This window comes from Lepisosteus platostomus, unplaced genomic scaffold (genome assembly GCF_059453375.1).
Source record: "Lepisosteus platostomus isolate fLepPlt1 unplaced genomic scaffold, fLepPlt1.hap1 Scaffold_59_H1, whole genome shotgun sequence".
Classification (NCBI taxonomy): Eukaryota; Metazoa; Chordata; class Actinopteri; order Semionotiformes; family Lepisosteidae; genus Lepisosteus; species Lepisosteus platostomus.
Window position 1 is genome coordinate 512,594 of NW_028291675.1, and position 18,244 is coordinate 530,837.

At 46.2% G+C, this 18,244-nt stretch overlaps 7 non-coding genes across 7 annotated transcripts; 5 read left to right on the plus strand and 2 right to left on the minus strand.

Annotated features, from left to right (window-relative positions):
* The first annotated feature begins 25 nt into the window (after window positions 1-25).
* On the plus strand, window positions 26-144 carry LOC148632895 (5S ribosomal RNA). The gene has a single exon (XR_015934203.1). It is a non-coding gene; the product is annotated as a 5S ribosomal RNA (ribosomal RNA).
* Window positions 145-769: 625 nt separating this feature from the next.
* On the minus strand, window positions 770-939 carry LOC148632896 (U1 spliceosomal RNA). Its single transcript, XR_015934192.1, has one exon. It is a non-coding gene; the product is annotated as a U1 spliceosomal RNA (small nuclear RNA).
* Window positions 940-6,203: 5,264 nt separating this feature from the next.
* Window positions 6,204-6,317, plus strand: LOC148632897 (U5 spliceosomal RNA). Its single transcript, XR_015934220.1, has one exon. It is a non-coding gene; the product is annotated as a U5 spliceosomal RNA (small nuclear RNA).
* A 233-nt stretch (window positions 6,318-6,550) lies between these two features.
* LOC148632898 (U4 spliceosomal RNA) lies at window positions 6,551-6,692 on the plus strand. Its single transcript, XR_015934182.1, has one exon. It is a non-coding gene; the product is annotated as a U4 spliceosomal RNA (small nuclear RNA).
* A 757-nt stretch (window positions 6,693-7,449) lies between these two features.
* Window positions 7,450-7,566, minus strand: LOC148632899 (U5 spliceosomal RNA). The gene has a single exon (XR_015934215.1). It is a non-coding gene; the product is annotated as a U5 spliceosomal RNA (small nuclear RNA).
* Window positions 7,567-16,404: 8,838 nt separating this feature from the next.
* trnas-gcu (transfer RNA serine (anticodon GCU)) lies at window positions 16,405-16,486 on the plus strand. Its single transcript has one exon. It is a non-coding gene; the product is annotated as a tRNA-Ser (tRNA).
* A 963-nt stretch (window positions 16,487-17,449) lies between these two features.
* On the plus strand, window positions 17,450-17,531 carry trnas-uga (transfer RNA serine (anticodon UGA)). The gene has a single exon. It is a non-coding gene; the product is annotated as a tRNA-Ser (tRNA).
* The last annotated feature ends 713 nt before the right edge of the window (window positions 17,532-18,244 follow it).

The following is an 18,244-nucleotide window of genomic DNA, read 5'->3' on the forward strand; positions in this document are numbered from 1 at the left end:
TAGCGAGTCAGGCGCCAAGGCTTTCGTTTACGGCCACACCACCCTGAACACGCCCGATCTCGTCTGATCTCGGAAGCTAAGCAGCGTCGGGCCTGGTTAGTACTTGGATGGGAGACTGCCTGGGAATACCAGGTGCTGTAAGCTTTTGCTCTCCCGGCCAGCAGGGGTCGCCGTTGGTGCCGTAGGCTTTGGGAGGAAAACCTGCAGGATGGAAAGGTGATCTATAGCCTCATCTCTAGAGATGTTTTGTTGCTGTGGCATGCGTGTGACCCATATTCCAAAAAAAAAACCCGTCTGTAAAACGAATATCGAAGCTGCCTCTAAATCTGCAAATGAAGATGAGTCGATAAACCACTCGTTTTTCGTATAACTAGACATATATTCATTTGTTACCGATTTCATTCATTGAGCACGGATACAATAGAGGTACAGCCATTCACTGTTTGACATGTCTGCACTGGTACAGAACCGAGCAATCAGAAAACGGGTGAAACTGTCTTTAGACTCAGCATACAGTACCGAGGCCCCCCATGACCAAATAAAGGCTAACCTCGATAATCAGCCTAAAGAACGCAGACTACAGCAAAACGACTGACTTTGAAAAGGGAATGAACGTCCGGAAGGAGTAGTGGAACTAGCTTGAGATGCTTCTCCGGACCCCTAACTAAAAGCAGCAGCGGCGTCCACTCCTGTTGAACCGGGATCCTTCCGCAGCCACGCAGCTCGTGGTGTCCTAACCCTCCCGTATCTGATTTTGGACCAAGCACATCAGGGGAGAGCGCGAACGCAGTCCCCCACTACCAGAAATTATGCAGTCGAGATTCCCACATTTGGGGAATTCGCAGGGGTCAGCACAGCCGGAGTGCAATGGCCGAGCCTCGCCCTGGGTGAACCGATTTCGATTTTTAAGAACTTTATTTTCTTTTCACAAAAAAATACAGGACATCACAAATCAGAAAGCTTTACATTCATATACATACTTAAAACAGTATATATGATCACATCTCATTACATTTTGACATGGTAACAGTTACATAGCAACAATTTTCTTTTTTTCTGGTGCAAATCACATTCTTTACTTAAACTTGATAATGTTTTTCACAGTTTCTTGAGATATTGACCTATGCTCTCTATTTCCCACAGATTTTCTGCTTCCTCCCTCCCTTCTCTCCACAGATCTCTGAGGTAATAGTTCTCTCGGGTGATGAACAGGGCCAGGCTACCTGCTGCCTTGACTGGGATCTCGATGCCTTTGAACAGCCCCATGTTCCTCACTCTCCACAGGGCAACTTTCCCACTGTTCACCACGGCCCAGATCCTGTCAAACACGTCAGGAGGAAGTTTGACAGGAGAGATGCCGTATATGACGAAAGCAGCGGTCAGGGTAAATTGGGGCGAGAGAGCCAGCAACCAATCTTCAAACTGTGCCCAGAAGGCCTTAGCAAAAAAGCAGGACCACAGGAGATGGGATACAGTCTCCTCCTCGCCGCAGCCCACCCTAATGCAGCGAGGGCTGGGGGTGAGGCCCCTACGGTACAAGAAAGTTCGTACCGGTAAGCACTGGTGGACGACACTCCAGGCTAAATCTCTGTGAATGTTGCACAGAAACTTAGAGGATGTGTGTTTCCACACCTTCCTTGTTTGGGCTGATGTTAAAATGCCCACATGGGTCTGCCTATTGTTCTGGGGTGCAACGAAATCTTCCAGTTTTTGGACGCTGACATCTCGGAGGGGAATATGGCCAATTGGGTGAGATCTTAGAAAACTTTTAACTGTCCCATAAATTGCAGGGCATGTGTCAGAGAGTGGGACGTCCAGCTTGGGTCTGACACCCCACACTCTGAACACCTCCCTACCTACCCAGAGCCTGGAAAAATAAGTCCAGGTACGCGCTGCAGGTGCTGTTGCAAAGCCTCTCAGCACAGAGGCCAGGAAAATGCACAGCAGCTTCGTAGCAATATCTGGGACAGACTTCCCCCCTGAGGGTAGCGGCCTGTACATTATTTCCCTTCTGAGTCTTTCCTGCTTCCCACCCCATAGAAATTGAAACATCAATCTCCTCAGCACCGCCGCAACACGGTGTGGGATTGGGAAGGTAGAAGCCAGAAAATTCAAGACAGGCAAGAGCTCGGCTTTGATGACCAGCACCTTCCCTGTCATGGTGAGGTCTCGGTCCTTCCATTGCATCAGTTTTTTGTTTAAGATTGGCAATTTGTTCTGCCAATTTACTGTTCCCATCTCTTCTCCAAAATACACCCCCAGGACCTTAATTCTCTTCTCTTGCAGCCTGAGATCATGTCCTTCTTTTGGCTCCCTCCAGTTCTGATAAAAAATCTCACTCTTAGATTTGTTAATTTTTGCGGAGGAAGCCAAAGAGAAACGATCACAGCACTGCAGAGCTCTGCTAATTGAGGCATTGTCAGAGAGGAGCAGGGTGACGTCATCCATGTATAGAGATGTCTTTACCTCTCCTCCCCCACTTCCAGGCACTGGTATCCCATTAATGGCCTGATCCTGGCGCAAGGCACAGGCTAAGGGCTCCATAGCCAAAACGCATAACAAGGGGGATAATGGGCAGCCCTGCCTCACCCCTGAACAGACTTCAAAGGGGCGTGATCTATTGCCATTAACCATGACTCTGCTGTTGCTACCTGTGTACAGCAGGTTAATCCACTTTCTCATGATGGGGCCAAACTTCATGTGCTCAAGTCCCGATGTTAAGTACTGCCGGTTTAGGCGGTCAAAGGCCTTTTCTAGGTCTACACCTAAAATGCAAAGAGGGAGGGAGCGATCCTCAGAGTACAGACAGACATCCCTCAACAAGGCCAGGTTGTCGCTCATCAGGCGTCCTGCTATCCCACAAGTCTGTTCTTTCCCTACCAGTGAGGCCACTACATTTTGTAGGTGCAGGAAAAGGGCTTTGGACAGGATCTTAGTGTCCACGCCTAACAGGCTGAGGGGTCTCCAGTTCTTTATGTCATTTTTTGCTCCTTTCTTAAACAAGAGAGAGATAGTGCCTTCTCTTAAGGAGTCAGGCAGCAATTCTGTCTTATATCTTTCCTCGAATAGGACCAGTAGCGGATCCTGAAGCAGATCCCAAAAGGTGCAATAAAATTCTTTAGGGAGCCCGTCAGCACCTGGAGTTTTCCCCTTCTGTAAGCTCTCCATAGCCTGTCTCAGCTCTTCTACTGTCAAATCCCTCTCAAGTACTTCCCTATCTTCTTCACTCAAAACGTTTTCTAGCTTTGAGGTAAAAAAATGAATTTCTTCATCCTTTACCTCTGTAGAGCTGTACAGTCTTGAGTAGAAGGCCTTGGTGCAGGAGAGGATAGCACTCGGCTCTGTTCTCTCTCGTCCCTCCTCATCAACTACACTTTCCATGACAGACTTGGAGCCTACCACTTTCCTGAAAAAGAAGCGAGTACACTTCTCATTTTCTTCCAAGAACTGCACTCTGCCTCTTAACAGCACTCCTCGACTACTTTCTTCGGCTATGCTCCGGATGTCCTTTTTTAAAAGGGTGATATCCTCGAGCACATCGAAGCCACTGTGCAGCATCGTGTAGAGACGCTGCAGCTGCCTCTGTTTCCTGGCTAGCACTCCTCTCCGTCTGGCAGCAGCCTTCCTTCCCTCAGCCATGAAAAAGGTCTTTGTCCTCATCTTCACCTCCTCCCACCACTCTCCTACTGACCCGTACAGACACTGCAAGGACAGCCACTGTGATAGTTTCTCCTTGTAGCGGGATACTACCCCCTCGTTCTCTAGCAGCTTTGTGTTGAGTTTCCAGAGGCCTGGGCCAAAGACAGTCCCGCCCTGGAGTTCCACTCTACACCCTAAAGCCTGATGATCTGAGAAGAAGACAGGCTGAAGAGTGACCCCAACAACTTTCACTCTCTCTGAGACAAAGCAATAGTCAATTCTGGAGCTGCTATTCCTCCCTGACCATGCATATCCTGCTGTTGTGGGATATATACATCTATATGTGTCTGAGAGTTTAAAGTCTTGAACTAAGTTTTGCAGGGCCAGTGAGCTGGAATCCAATTTTATCGGAGAGCTAGACTGCCTGTCTGTGTGCTCTAAGATACAATTAAAATCCCCTCCCACTATCACGTCTGTGCTACTTAACAATAGGGGAGAGAGTGCCTTGAGTAGCTCCACCCTTCCTCCCACGTCAGTAGGACAATACACATTGATTAGCCGCAGGTTAACGGTCCCCCATTCCACATCCACACACAGCAACCTGCCATCTATGACCCTCTGAATACTTTTCAATTTGAAAGCCCATCCTTTGAAAAGAATGGCCACGCCAGAGGCTCTGTTGTTATTGTCCCCTGACCAAACAGAAGGCCCTTTATCCCACCTATCTTCAAAGCTTTTATACCTCTCTTGATAGGCTAAAGCACACTCCTGCAACATCAACACATCTCCCTCTCTCTGCTGGAGGTAATCAAAGACACACTGACATTTAACTCCGTCATTGATACCTCTGGTGTTAAGAGAAATTATGTTTAGAGCCATATTACATAAGAAAGTGGAACCAGTCTTTACAAAACACATTTCTCTTCGGTCTCACCTGTTACCTTCTTCTTTTTCTTTTTCTTCTTACCAATTTCCTGCCAGCCATCCTCTGAATGAGCCTTCATCAGGGTGGCAGCAGTAAAAGCATTCACGGAGTCCATTTCAAGGAAGGGGGTAGAGGGAGGGGTGGAGGGGTTCCAGCTGTCCCCATCGCCATTCTCTCCTTCCTCCTCGCTCGGGGAGAAAACAGAGTCATTTTTCCTTTTCCTCAAGTCCAGCTCCTGGGAGCACTGAGGGGAAAGGGGTGCAGCCGATGCACCAGTCTCCTCTTCCCCCTCACCCACCAGCTGTTGCAGATCCTCCGTGATGGACTGGATGGAGGAGAGGAGGGCATCTGTAGCACTTGCAGAGTCTGAGAAAAGCAGCTCCGCTGAATCCTGGGTATCGTCGCTGGACCCGCTCCACCGGGGGGCCCCACACTGGCCCTCGTTCTGAGGAGCAGGAGTGGGGGAGGGGTCCTCGCTGTTCTCGGGGGTTTTCAAACCCTCGTGCTTGTCTGGTGCAGTCTGCGGTTGTGGGAGCGTAGTGGATTTCTCTTCCACCGGCCCCGGAGCCACAGCAGGACTGATCCTGGCTGGAGGCTGAGACTCTTTGTCCAACAAGGGTTCTTTGTTTGACTTGTTGTTTGCTTTGGCTTTTCGGGCCGGTTTGGCTGAAACAAGCACTGCCTCATCCTTTCTCATTTTGAGTTTATTGGCGTAGGCGTGAGGGCAGTTCTTAAAAATGTGTCCTTCCGAGCCACATAAATTGCACTTTGGCAGCATTGAACAGTCAGAGGCTAAATGTCCCTGTTTGCCACAGGTCTTGCAGCATTTCACAGTGCAGGAAGATGCCAGGTGTCCCACAGCACCACAGCGCCGACACACCTTTGGTTGTCCCACATAAAAAACATAGCCATTGCAGGCGCCCAGCCGGATTGTAGAGGGCAGGTGCCTTAAGCCTCCATTTACATTGTCCGGTAGTAAGCGAACCTCGAATTTCCTTGCTCCTGTTTTTATACCGTCAACATCTCTAACCTCAGTTCCATGGTGGACGGTGCAGTACTGGTTAAGCCAGGTGTGAATGTCCTCCGTCTTTGCCAGTTCCGAGAACATAACAACATGCACCGTTTTCCTCTCTCTCTGTGTCAGAGGCTGCAAGTTGATCTTCTCAAGTGCAGGAACTTTCCCTCTTTTTGCCTCAAACACATCCACGCATTGTTCAAACAGAGGATAGGTACCAAATACAACCTCAAATGCTTTCTGACCTGGGAGAGCAAAGATGAAATCCAAGTGCCGAGGTTCAAAGCCAAGTTCCTTCTGTAACACTTTTCTGCTGAACTGCATACGATCCATGAAGAGGTCATCCAAAAGCTCAAAACGTACAGCATTCTTGCGGGATCCAAAGGTTGCCATCTCAAACTGCAAAACAAACACTGCTTCCACAAAACAAGAAAACAATCCAACTACTCCAACTACAGGCTGATCAAGGTATCTCCCCTGCCAGGTAAGCCGAGAGCCGCAGGCGATGAGCCCGGAGCTGAACGGGCCCCACTGGCTCGTTTGTAAGGCCAGGTGCATTGCCAACCACGACCGGCAGGGCAGAGGCCTTGAAGGCAGCCTGGGCTCCTGCAGCTGTCCAGCCACGCACTCTGGTTTCTCTTCATCTCGTACAAATCTTTTGCCTTTTACTAAAGATTTCCATGAAGAGGAGCATGAATGAGTTCCATACAATTTTTGTGCTTTCCTGCCTTCGGGTGGGGCGCAGCTGGGCTGGTCAAAGAGAGAAAACAAAACCGCTCACAATCACTCTTATTACTGCGACTGTGGCCGTCTGCTCTGCGAGTCCTCGGTCTCCGCCTGTCTGATTGGTGCTCTTTTCTTTGGGGGGCGGGAAGTGTCCGGCCGCAAATATGAAGCGTTACAGCAACGACATGCCATGAGACGATTGATAACGATTTCCATAGGATCCACGCGGTTGCCTGGCAACCGTCAGCTTTGCGCAGTGGCAGTATCGTAGCCTGTGAGGTTTAGCCGATGCGCGATTATTGCTAGTTGAAAACTTTTCCCAATACCCCGCTTCCGCCGGTTTGCAATACAATCGGCGAAAGCAATTCTTGACAGTCTCGTCAGAGACTGAGCAAGGTGTTTAAAGACAGATTTTGTCATGGTAACATCATGGTAGAAAGAAACAAGCTTGTTACGTCTCAACAGAAACACTCTTTAGCTCTTTCAGCGTTATGCAGAGAACAGCGTCTGTCGAGATCACTTTTGAGTCAGCGCGAAACGCCGTGTGCTGTCAGTTTGATTTCATATTGCTCGTAGCGGCGCCCGGCTTTTGTCTGTCAAACGTTAGGTTGCCCTTCTTCATGCTGCATCGTCGGCATGAGTGGAGCTTTTTAAACGTCTGTACTTACTGCGCCTCATAAGAAATCGTTTGTCCCCGTTCAAAACAGATTGTGCGATGTCCTGCAGCGTTCGCAAAGCAAACCTTTGACAGTTTGAAAGAGGAATTTATTCTGCTTCCTGTGCGTGCAGTAGTTACAAAGTTGAACGTCTTTACACGATCTGCCGCAGATCTTACAAACGAGCCAGTGGGGCCCGTTCAGCTCGGGGCTCATCGCCTGCGGCTCACGGCTTGCGAGCGTGCCCAATCCGTGCGATAACTCGGAAAACACCCGGCCACACTGTGCCGGAAACGACGCACTCTGGGAAGCCGCTATGCAAAGCGAGGTCCCAAGATCCCCTGCGGCCGGACACTTCCCACCCCCCAAAGAAAAGAGCGCCAATCAGACGGCCGGAGACCGAGGACTCGCGGAGCAGACTGCCACAATCGCCATAACAAGACCGATTGCGAGCGTTTTTGTTTTCTCTCTTTGACCAGCCAGGCTGCGCCCCACCCGAAGGCAGGGAAGCACAAAAATTGCATGGAACTCATTCATGCTCCTCTCCACGGAAATCTTTAGTAAAAGGCAAAAGATTTGTACGAGATGAAGAGAAACCAGAATGCATGGCTGCACAGCTGCAGGAGCCCAGGCCGCCTTCAAGGCCTCTGCCCTGCCGGTCGTGGTTGGCAATACACCTGGCCTTACAAACGAGCCAGTGGGGCCCGTTCAGCTCCGGGCTCATCGCCTGCGGCTCACGGTTTGCGAGCGTGCCCAATCCGTGCGATAACTCGGAAAACACCCGGCCACACTGTGTCGGAAACAACGCACTGTAAGGCACCTTGAAGCGTGCACCCCCAACATTCTTCTTTGCACATCTGTGAAAGGTAAACTCTTGAGCAAACTCTGAACCAGCTCTAAGGAAACTAATCCGATTAGACGTTACTTTGACTCATCCTTTAAGGGACCCTTGATAATTGGAGAAATCAATGATTTCGAATGAATTCTGTATGCGTCAAAAGACAGCTATACACAGAAAACATGCAGGACACTGCTCATGATGTTTCCCGAGCCGAAACACAGTGCGTTTTTCCAAGCCATCTGACAAAGCCCGCCCACTGAAAACTGCAGCAGATCGTGTAAAGACGTTCAACTTTGTAACTACTGCACGCACAGGAAGCAGAATAAATTCCTCTTTTCAAACTGTCAAAGGTTTGCTTTGCGAACGCTGCAGGACATCGCAAAATCTCTTTTGAACGGGGACAAACGATTTCTTATGGGGCGCAGTAAGTACAGACGTTTAAAAAGCTCCACTCATGTCGACGATGCAGCATGAAGAAGCGCAACCTAACGTTTGACAGACAAAAGCCGGGCGCCGCTACGAGCAATATGAAATCAAACTGACAGCACACGGCGTTTCGCGCTGACTCAAAAGTGATCTCGACAGACGCTGTTCTCTGCATAACACTGAAAGAGCTAAAGAGCGTTTCTGTTGAGACGTAACCCAGTGGGCAAAAGACGTATAATATACGTCTATTAAACGCATACCTTAGACGTCTAAATGTGGTCTGCAATTCGTCTAGAATGAAATTCTAATATACGTCTATTGTTATACGTCAATTATACGTCTATGATTAGATGTTCATTATACGTAAATGGTTGGAGTTCTATTATACGGATAAATTTAGAGGACTATTATACATATATGGTTGGAGTTCCGGATAACTTTAGAGGACTAGTCTACGTATATGGTTGGAGGTCTATTATACGGATAACTTTAGAGGTCTATTATACGTATATGGGTAGAGGTCTATTATATGGATAACTTTAGAGGTCTATTATATGTATATGGTTAGAGGTCTATTATACGGATAACTTTAGAGGTCTATTATACGTATATGGGTAGAGGTCTATTATACATCAAAGTTAGGTTTTACAGGTGTAGAAACTAGTAAATCAACCCAATGATTTGGTTTAGAAATTTATTCTGAAAATACACCTTCACACCTGAAAAATATGTATTTCAAATTATACATTGTATACAATCAATCAACAATCAACATATGGGCAATAATCATAAAAAACACAACTAGTCTTAAACTTCAGCTACAAATTCTGGTAATATGGCAATATACAGTATAGTAACGGCAAACACAAACTAATTACATTAACACACTAACTCAAAACCACATTTTGATTCAAATATACATTTTAAAATGTACAACTTCTATATTTCCAAGAAAAAAAATATTACAATGGAAGTTAAGACGATTTTTGTCCACTATTTGCAAACCCTGTGTAATTGTCCTAACAGTTAGAACCAAAAACCTAGTATTTTCAGTGTCCAGATCTCCTGGCCCCCTGCCTTGCATATGCATTCTTCAAGTAACACATTGCGTGCTCCTTTATTTCTTTTTCTGCTGATTTAGGGCGGGACTTCAGCACCGCAGCTAGGAGAAAATTATATAATATTACTTCCCAAATTAATGATGATTAATATCTTCTTTAGTATAATCTAAAAAATGAACGGTTTACTAAGCTCAAAGCTGAAATAAATGTATAAAATTTGGCTTGCATCATAGAAGTTGAGCAATAAAGTCTGTCCTAATTAAAGAGTACCCAAAGTTTGAAAGTACAACATAGAATAAGAATAGAGAAACGGCAAAACGATTTAGTGTCATCTTCCCCATTCACACCATTCCCCATTTCGAATGAATTCTGTATGCGTTAAAAGACAGCTATACACAGAAAACATGCAGGACACTGCTCACGATGTTTGCCGAGCCGAAACACAGTGCGTTTTTCCAAGCCATTTGACAACGCCCGCCCACTGAAAACTGCAGCAGATCGTGTAAAGACGTTCAACTTTGTAACTACTGCACGCACAGGAAGCAGAATAAATTCCTCTTTTCAAACTGTCAAAGGTTTGCTTTGCGAACGCTGCAGGACATCGCACAACCTCTTTTGAATGGGGACAAACGATTTCTTATGGGGCGCAGTAAGTACAGACGTTTAAAAAGCTCCACTATTTTTATGTGCCATTTTTTGCTTATTCACTTACTATTTTAATCAAAATAATATTAAGAAAGATCTGTATGTATTCAGATAGTATTATTATTGTTCATACTTACTCGTCAAAAGAGGATTGCTGAGATATTTGCGGATATACTTCTACGTTTGAAAAACGTGTCCAAAATGGTGACCAACGAATACTAGCAATGCATTGTGGTATATAACCGGAAAATATGCTGGGTTCGATATTTTCTCAACGTATGCGTTTATTAATGTTGTCGATATTATGGTTGAAATTTAACATTGATAATACATCGCGGCTATGTGCCCCCTGCTATGAGCTGATGTGCAATTTTAACGCATGCAGTTAGTAAGGATCGGTCACTGTTGTATGGTATTATATACAGTATAATGACATTATGGAATAGGATGGGGACAGGCCTGGCATCACGGGGGGAGGGAGGAATGTCGCCCCTTCAGTTTTGGGCAAAAAGATGTACCTAACTTACCTAGGAGTATACGGCACTCTGCACAGTGTACGAAGTAATTTTCGCAGTAATTAATTTATTATATTTACTATATTTATTATACACGTGTAAATTAATTACTGCGAAAATAATTTACTTCGTACACTGTGCAGAGTGCCATATACTCCTAGTTGCGGCACACACGATACATACAGTAAAAAGCCTCAGGCACTGTGTTAGATGTGTTTTCGACGTTATATATGCGTTTATTAATGTCGTCGATTTTACGGTTGCAATTCGACTTTGATTATACGTCGAGGCGACGTATATATACGTATAGCCGTATTTTCGCCGTGAATATACGTATATTCGACGAATCAGTGCCCACTGGGTAAACTCTTCAGCAAACTCTGAACCAGCTCTAAGGAAACTAATCCGATTAGACGTTACTTTGACTCATCTTTTTACGCTAGGGTTAGGGTTAGCATTCCCACGCTACTTAGACACTTTGTTTACGCTCAGTGCTTGATTTTGGGAACTTCAGGACGAGTGGGAATTTTCTCCTATCTGTCAATTCTGTTTTGTTTTGGAGACTCTTGGCTGCCTATGTTGTACAGTGCAGCGTGAAGGAAACATTTTCCAAAACTGTGTCAGCTCAAAAGTTGTAAGAAAACCTCTCCAGCTGCTTTAACTCTCTTCATTTTTGTCATTTAATGTGACACTCGATGTATAACTGGAGCCTCACATATGCAAATGGTGAGGCTCCAGTTCGACACCCAGTTCAATACCACTTTACAGTAAATGACAAAAGCATGGCAGACTGTGCCGGACCGGCAGATTACTTCCGCTTATTTTTACCATATTAAACAATGGAAATCCAACCACTTGCATTTGTGACACTTGATTTTGGCTGCACCTAAGACACTCTTAAATCTTCAAACACATTTCTCTTCTCCCGCAACACTCTTGTCTGTCGGCGCTATGTGGCAGCGTTGCATGACAACCCATCTCACCACGGAAAGGAACCTAACAGCTTTGGTAAGAGAGGAGAAAAGGACCTGGCCCGTACGCGGCTCAAACCCACAACCTTGGCGTTACTAGCACCACCATCTAACCAACTGAGCTAACCGACCTCACAACAGTGGTCCTCTCTGTGCTGCAAAAAATCAAGCTCAGGGAATTTCTTTTGTCCTTTGAATAGAAAGCCGTGTAATTCAGTGTACGGGCTTTCTCGTGCAGTTTCATAGTTCTTGTAACCCAAATCCTACACTGGCCTGAAGTGCCCCCCCATTTCACAGCATTTTTCAGCTGATTTAAAATGTACCTAAAGGAGAAGCATTATTGAAGACCATCAATTACCAAGAGCTTTTGTCAAAGGTTTTGGTGGTCATTTTTAATGACCACAGAGCACTATGACCTCGGTTTTACATCTCATCCAAAAGACAGCGCCCTTTTTCCAACACAGCTTCTCCGTCACTATATTGGGACATTGGGACCCGTACAGACCTCAGAGTGAGCGCCCATTAACACCACTTCCAGCTGGAAGCTTTGTTTTTCCCTGTAGCTCACCCTCATCCTGGTACTGACCTGGCTCACACCTGCTTAGCTTCAGTGGGTTTTCAGTTGCGAGTTGCAAAAGTTGGGATACAAGTGTAGCGGCAATGCTTGTTAATAAGACAGAATTAAGCGTTGGTATGCTGTCCTAAATGAAGCCCCATCTCACCCCCCATCTCTGTGGTGCAGCCACAGAGAAAGTATTCATGCAGACTGATTTAAGTTGTTTTCTTTTGATAGGGAACAGCTCCCAGACAGGGATGCACTTAGCTAAGCCTGGCTATCATGATCAATGGTCATCCATTGGCGCCTATCTGTCTAGGGAGTGCTGAATGGACATCTGGACTGCATTCTTAAGTGTCAAGAGTAAGTGACTTATATCTCACCTTGACCAACCAATCAGGGACTGGCAGGGCGTGGTAATACCACGTGGGTCTCCAATGCCCGCCAAACTCTCAACCAATCAGCACACATCTGTGTCTTGGTCAAAAAGGGAGCGCAAGCTCAGATCGGGGCTCTCCTTGGCCATTTTCGCGCATCCTCAGAGACAATCACGTGACAACTGCTGTTGTCTGCATAGGGACTTGGACTTTGTTCTAAGCGCGAGGCCAAGCATCCCGTACGTACTCAGAATTCTACTAACGTGAATGCTCTGTTTGATCAACGGCAGCCTACAGTTGGACCCTCGTCGACAACCTGAATAGCTTATTCAGAAGCAGCGCTGGACCGGGAACGAACCAGTTTCTTCCCAGGCAAAAGAGTGACTTGTGAGGACTCGCGGTCACACTCTGTGCATAGAGACTTTCTACTAGCCAGCCGGACTGCTGGTAGATCCCCTCGGAGCAACGACTGCCCTGCGCGCCGCAGTCAGATTCCTCCGCCCGTCCTACTCCGAGCTGCACCTTGACTGGTTGGCTGGTAGCCAGAGGACGCCGACACAACGCCCATTGGACAACCGCTGGAACAGAGGCTGCAACAGAGCTTGTCAGCTGGTTTGGTGTTCGTGCCGGGAAATTCCAAATCCATACACAGTGGATAAGTTAACCCCATGTTCTACATTGCGTCTCGAGAATTCAATTGTACCTCAACACAAGTTGTTATCAATTTAATTCATGAGTAATGTATTTACTTCCGAGTTTAGAGTAACAATGGGTAATAACACTGATTAGCGATTTGGTAACCGAACGATATATATTGACATATATTCTCTGTTGTGTATCTCTTTGTGTTTGCATCTCTTCGAGATTATATATCTTGTATATTGATAACCCTCACAGTAAGGTCTGCCGCTCGTATCCAGGCAGACTAGTATATGTTTGGTGCACAATTTATATTAATAAATGTATCTCGTGTATTGAACCCGTGTGTGTGCGTTGTTAGTTGTTCTGGCGATTGATTTTCTAAAAGCCCCAACGAACAACCTCGTGATTACTGCTACAATTAATAAGTGTCTCAGTAAACCCATCAAACCACTACATTTAATGGCGTCCCTGGGTGGGCGAGTTTAGAATGAAATGAGACTCAATCGCACAGAATAACTGATGTTGCTGTGAGTTCAAGTTCAGCACAGCACCGTGGCTTTTATACGCGAATACCGGGTGTGCTGATAACTGCGTAAAGAAATCCCCCTGTTTTCTAGCGTTTAGTGTAACGTGTGCTGATTGGAAATCCATCTGCTCGGGTGTTTAGATTCCATACTGTATTTTGGTAAAAGGAAAAAAAGTAATACTCTTAAAGTTTCTCTGACGTAATGACAATGGCTGCTAAAATGTCTGAAGTGGAGTCGCTTATAAGTACTATTTCTAGCGACGACAATCCTGGTTACTGGAGCGGTATCGAAAAGTTGAACTTTGATGATATTGAGAAGCTGCAAGTAGATTTAGTAGCTAAGGTAGCGAACCAGCTTAACACAGGAGGGTCTGTGAACGCAGTTCAGGTCCTATCTAGTTTCGCCTTAAATCTAGCTAAACAGCTGGAACTGTCTTTGTCCGAGCTGACAAAGTTTCAAACGCTTCAGGGAAAGCTAGAAAGATATAAGGCGGAGCGAGTTGAGTTGTTGGATATAATCAGAGAAAAGAGAGTGAAAAGTGAGGAAAGTGAAGACAGACTCAGGGAAGTTTTAGGTAAATTAGATGACCTGTCTGCTAGAGAAACTGCGGCTGAGGTAGCTAGGAGAGACCTAGAAGCGAGCTTGAAAGAAAAAGAAAAAGAAATTGAGAGTTTAAATGAGCTCAGCCAGGAAAGGCAAAAGGAGTTAGATGCTGCCGTACTGGAAGCAAAACAGGCTAGATCCCACTTACATGCCAGCCCACCTAGCAGCCCGGAGCGCTCACCCAGGAGGTTTCTCCCGGCCAGGGTCTGTGGTCGGATCGGCATGGGGGAGATCGCCGAGTCCTGCGCGAGACGCAAGGGCGATTCAATTCAGGCATAGACCCCCTGCTCCTGATCACGGCCGTCTCCCTGCCCACTGAGAAACTGTAAAAATTAACCTCCACTCCCTGAGGCAGTTAGCCAAAGATGTAGAAAGGTTTGACCCGACAGTGTCAGGGAATAATGTGGAGACCTACATTGATGAGCTGAGATATACTTTGCAGTTTATGCCCGAAGCGTCCGAACAGGAAAAGGCTATGTTAGTAAGGAAAACTACCAGCCGAGCGGTCCACGAGTGGATGTCTAGACAAGGACCTGAGGTCTGTAATAGCTTTGAGGAGCTGTGTCAGGCAATGATCGGAGAATTTTCGGCTTTTATAGATCCCATATCTGCCGTGGCCACAGCGCACCATATTAAGCACGAAAAAGCTGAAGCCCCTCGCGACTATTACCCCTATTATATAATATTTTACTATTATATAACTTGTAAAATATTACCCCCGGTCCATTCTCTTCCAAAAGTGAGAAACACCTGTTTTCTACATTTTGTCTGTTTTAAAACCATATCTCTTTAAACCAAACCAAGAGTTTGTCTTTTGCACTGATATTCTGATTCATTTCAATTTCAAAGAAAAAAAAAACATTATCTTCCAAAGCATCATAAAATTGTCCATTCTTCCAGACTCTACTTCTCTCTTGTAGTAGTACAGCAGACCTTTCCAGGTGAGCAGATCACAGAGTCCGAAATATGCTTCCTCCATCAAGCAAAGTACCTGAACATGACTCGGTCTTCATAAAAGCGCCCCTGTAATAAAGAAATTAAATCCAAAATCAAGAGGGCAGTTGCCTACTGAAGTTCAAGAAGTCATCAATTTTAACCTAGCAACACATTAAAGGCTGCATCTATACAAGTACGATTCTAGAAATGCTCACCAGATTACGTTTTAAGAAAGAACTGCGCCTCAGGTTCCGCCGAGATCTTAACTCGGATGGCAGGATTCAGAGTCCGGAGTGCGGACTGATGGCGCACGGAGGGTCCACATACTGTGGATCCCTCAGTTTTCTTCCGCGTGTTTAAACCGCCAGCGTGTGGCTCTCCTGTCCCCGTGACCTCATTGCTCTGCTCTCGCCTCTGTGCAGCCGAGCCCGACTCATGGTAAAGTGGAAAAAAATATGCCCTCAACGTGGGATTTACTCTGGATCGAGGATAGATGTCACCTTTTTATCGTTGAACAGGATGTATGTGATGTGGCGACTAGGTTCAATTTTGTATCCTTTTAAAAGATTAAGGACTGGGGTGAGCGGGATTTATCACCCTTTCAGCTAAGAACCCGACGTGAGCACCGTTTAAGCTGCATAGACTCGGTCGTTTAACTCTTCTCCATTAGCAGGGTTAAGGTTAAAGAAAAAAAACATTGCTGACTTCTTTTTTTTTTGCCAGCCGCGAGCGCTGATTAGCGAGGTTTGTATTTCATGTTTTGCAAGTTGCATCCATTTTAAGAAAAACAAGTCGTTCAAGACAGGAAATGAATACTTGCATTTAATTAAGTCTAGGCGTATGCGGTTGTCCATAATGACCAGTTCTGTTCGAGAACACAGCACAAAAAAAGGCACCGCTGGGATTCGGACCCAGGATTTCTTGTTTACTAGACAGGCGCTTTAACCAACTAAGCCACGGCTCCCCGGGAGTACTGTTTTTTTGCAGCCACTTGGACACACCACTCAGACACATCTGCATTCGGTGTGTGCTCCGCCTGCTCGCTGAGCAAGTTGCCACCTTTACATACAATAGCAACATCGACACCAAGAGAAAGGATGACAAATGGCTTTTATCTGGAACTTTTCATGTCCAAGGAGCTCAATGTGCTTTCTGTGTACAACAGGGCCACTGAACTCCACACTGGCCACTGAACCACAGCAGTGGCTTGCTGGCTTGACATCTCCCAAGGAAAATGTTGAAATCGCATGTGGAACAGGAAAAGGACCCTCGAGTACGAGGGAAAAAAAAGAAAAAGATCATCTGGAGCGTGCCAACCCGTGTCTGGACAGCCCTGTTTCATTGACGAGGTGGCCGAGTGGTTAAGGCGATGGACTGCTAATCCATTGTGCTCTGCACGCATGGGTTCGAATCCCATCCTCGGCGCTCTCTATGTCTGACACGTGTGCCTGTTAGATGTTGGCCCTCCTTCTGTTTGCTCCAGTACTAGAGCTGTACATTTTCTAGCGGTGGCTGAACATGGTATAGTAGGCTAACGTCGGTATCGAGCAGTGGCAGTAACAGTATTTACGTGCCGCTGCTGCCAAGTGGCTCTGGGTTGAGACCGCATTTTCACTTACTTGCAGCACAAACGGAGAAAGCGATTTTTGACAGTCTCTCGAGAGACTGCGCTAGGTGTTTAGGGATAAACTTTGTCAGTTCCCCCTGGGATGATGGCCTCTCAAATAGTTTGTGATTCCTCTAGACGTTTATACAGTAGAAGCCTGCTTCGTGGCTTAAATCCAAGCTAAGGAAACGAGTTAGAGGTCTGATGCAGAACTGCACTGTATGTATGAGGAAAGCTGCCCCCTTCTGTTCCATGTCGACCGAACAGAGGACTGTAAAGGATACGACCAAGAAACTTTAGGATGCTGGTTGGAATCCAGCTCCAAAGAAGCCCCTTTGGGTGTTATGTCATGAAAAAGTAAGAACAGAGAATCTCCCTTTGATCAAAAGCGCAACAGAACTGTTTTCCGTGGAGCAGGTTTCAGACCCGTAGACCTGTTTTATTTGTATGGCGTTCGTAAGCGCGCAAAACAAGGACAATTCCTGCGTCTAACACGAATGTAAATGCTTTTGAAAGTGCAGTGTGGTGCAGCTTGTAAAATCCTTGTCCACATTTGTGGTTTGTTGATGTTTTTTTTCTGTCTGCCAAAGTTGCATTTTGACATCCGGACGGTGAGACTTTATCATTTGAACGTGAAGCCAGCCTTAAACCCTCTGAGGCGTGTCTGTCTGCCGGCATGTATCTTGTGAAAGGTATTTTTTTTTTAACGGAGAGCGACTTTAAAAAGGTTTCCGCAGACACCTCGCACTCCGGAGGAGGAATGCGGCGGCGGCGAGCTCACTGTAGTTGTGGCCGAGTAGTTAAGGCGATGGACTTGAAATCCATTGAGGACTCCCCGCTCAGGTTCGAATCCTGCTGACTACGGCGTCTGCTGCACGTCGCCTTGTGCCTGTGTGGCAAAGGCGAAGTGCCGCTTCTCCTTTCCTGGTACTATAAAAATGCTACATCGCTTGGTCCTGCTTCCATGGAAAGCAGTTCTTCAGGTAATTCTACTCTCTTACCAAAGCTGTTAGGTTCCTTTCCGTAGTGAGATGGGTTGTCATGCAACGCTTCCACATAGTGCCGACAGACAAGTGTGTTGCGGGAGAAGAGAAAAGTGTTAGAAGATTTAAGAGTTTCTTAGGTGGAGCCAAAATCAAGTGTCACAAATGCAAGTGGGAAGATTTCCAATGTTTAATATGGTCAAAATAAGCGGAAGTTATCTGCTGGTCCGGCACAGTTTGCCATGCTTTTGTCATATACTGTAAAGTGGTGTCGAACTGGGTGTCGAACTGGAGCCGCACCATTTGCATATGTGAGGCTCCAGTTGTACATCGAGTGTCACATTAAATGACAAAAATGAAGAGAGTTGTAGCAGCTGGAGAGGTTTTCTTACAACTCTTGAGCTGACACAGTTTTGGAAAATGTTTCCTTCACGCTGCACTGTACAACATAGGCAGCCAAGAGTCTCCAAAACAAAACAGAATGGACAGATAGGAGAAAATTCCCACTCGTCCTGAAGTTCCCAAAATCCAGCACTGAGCGTAAACAAAGTGTCTAAGTAGCGTGGTAATGCTAACCCTAACCCTAGCTGGAGT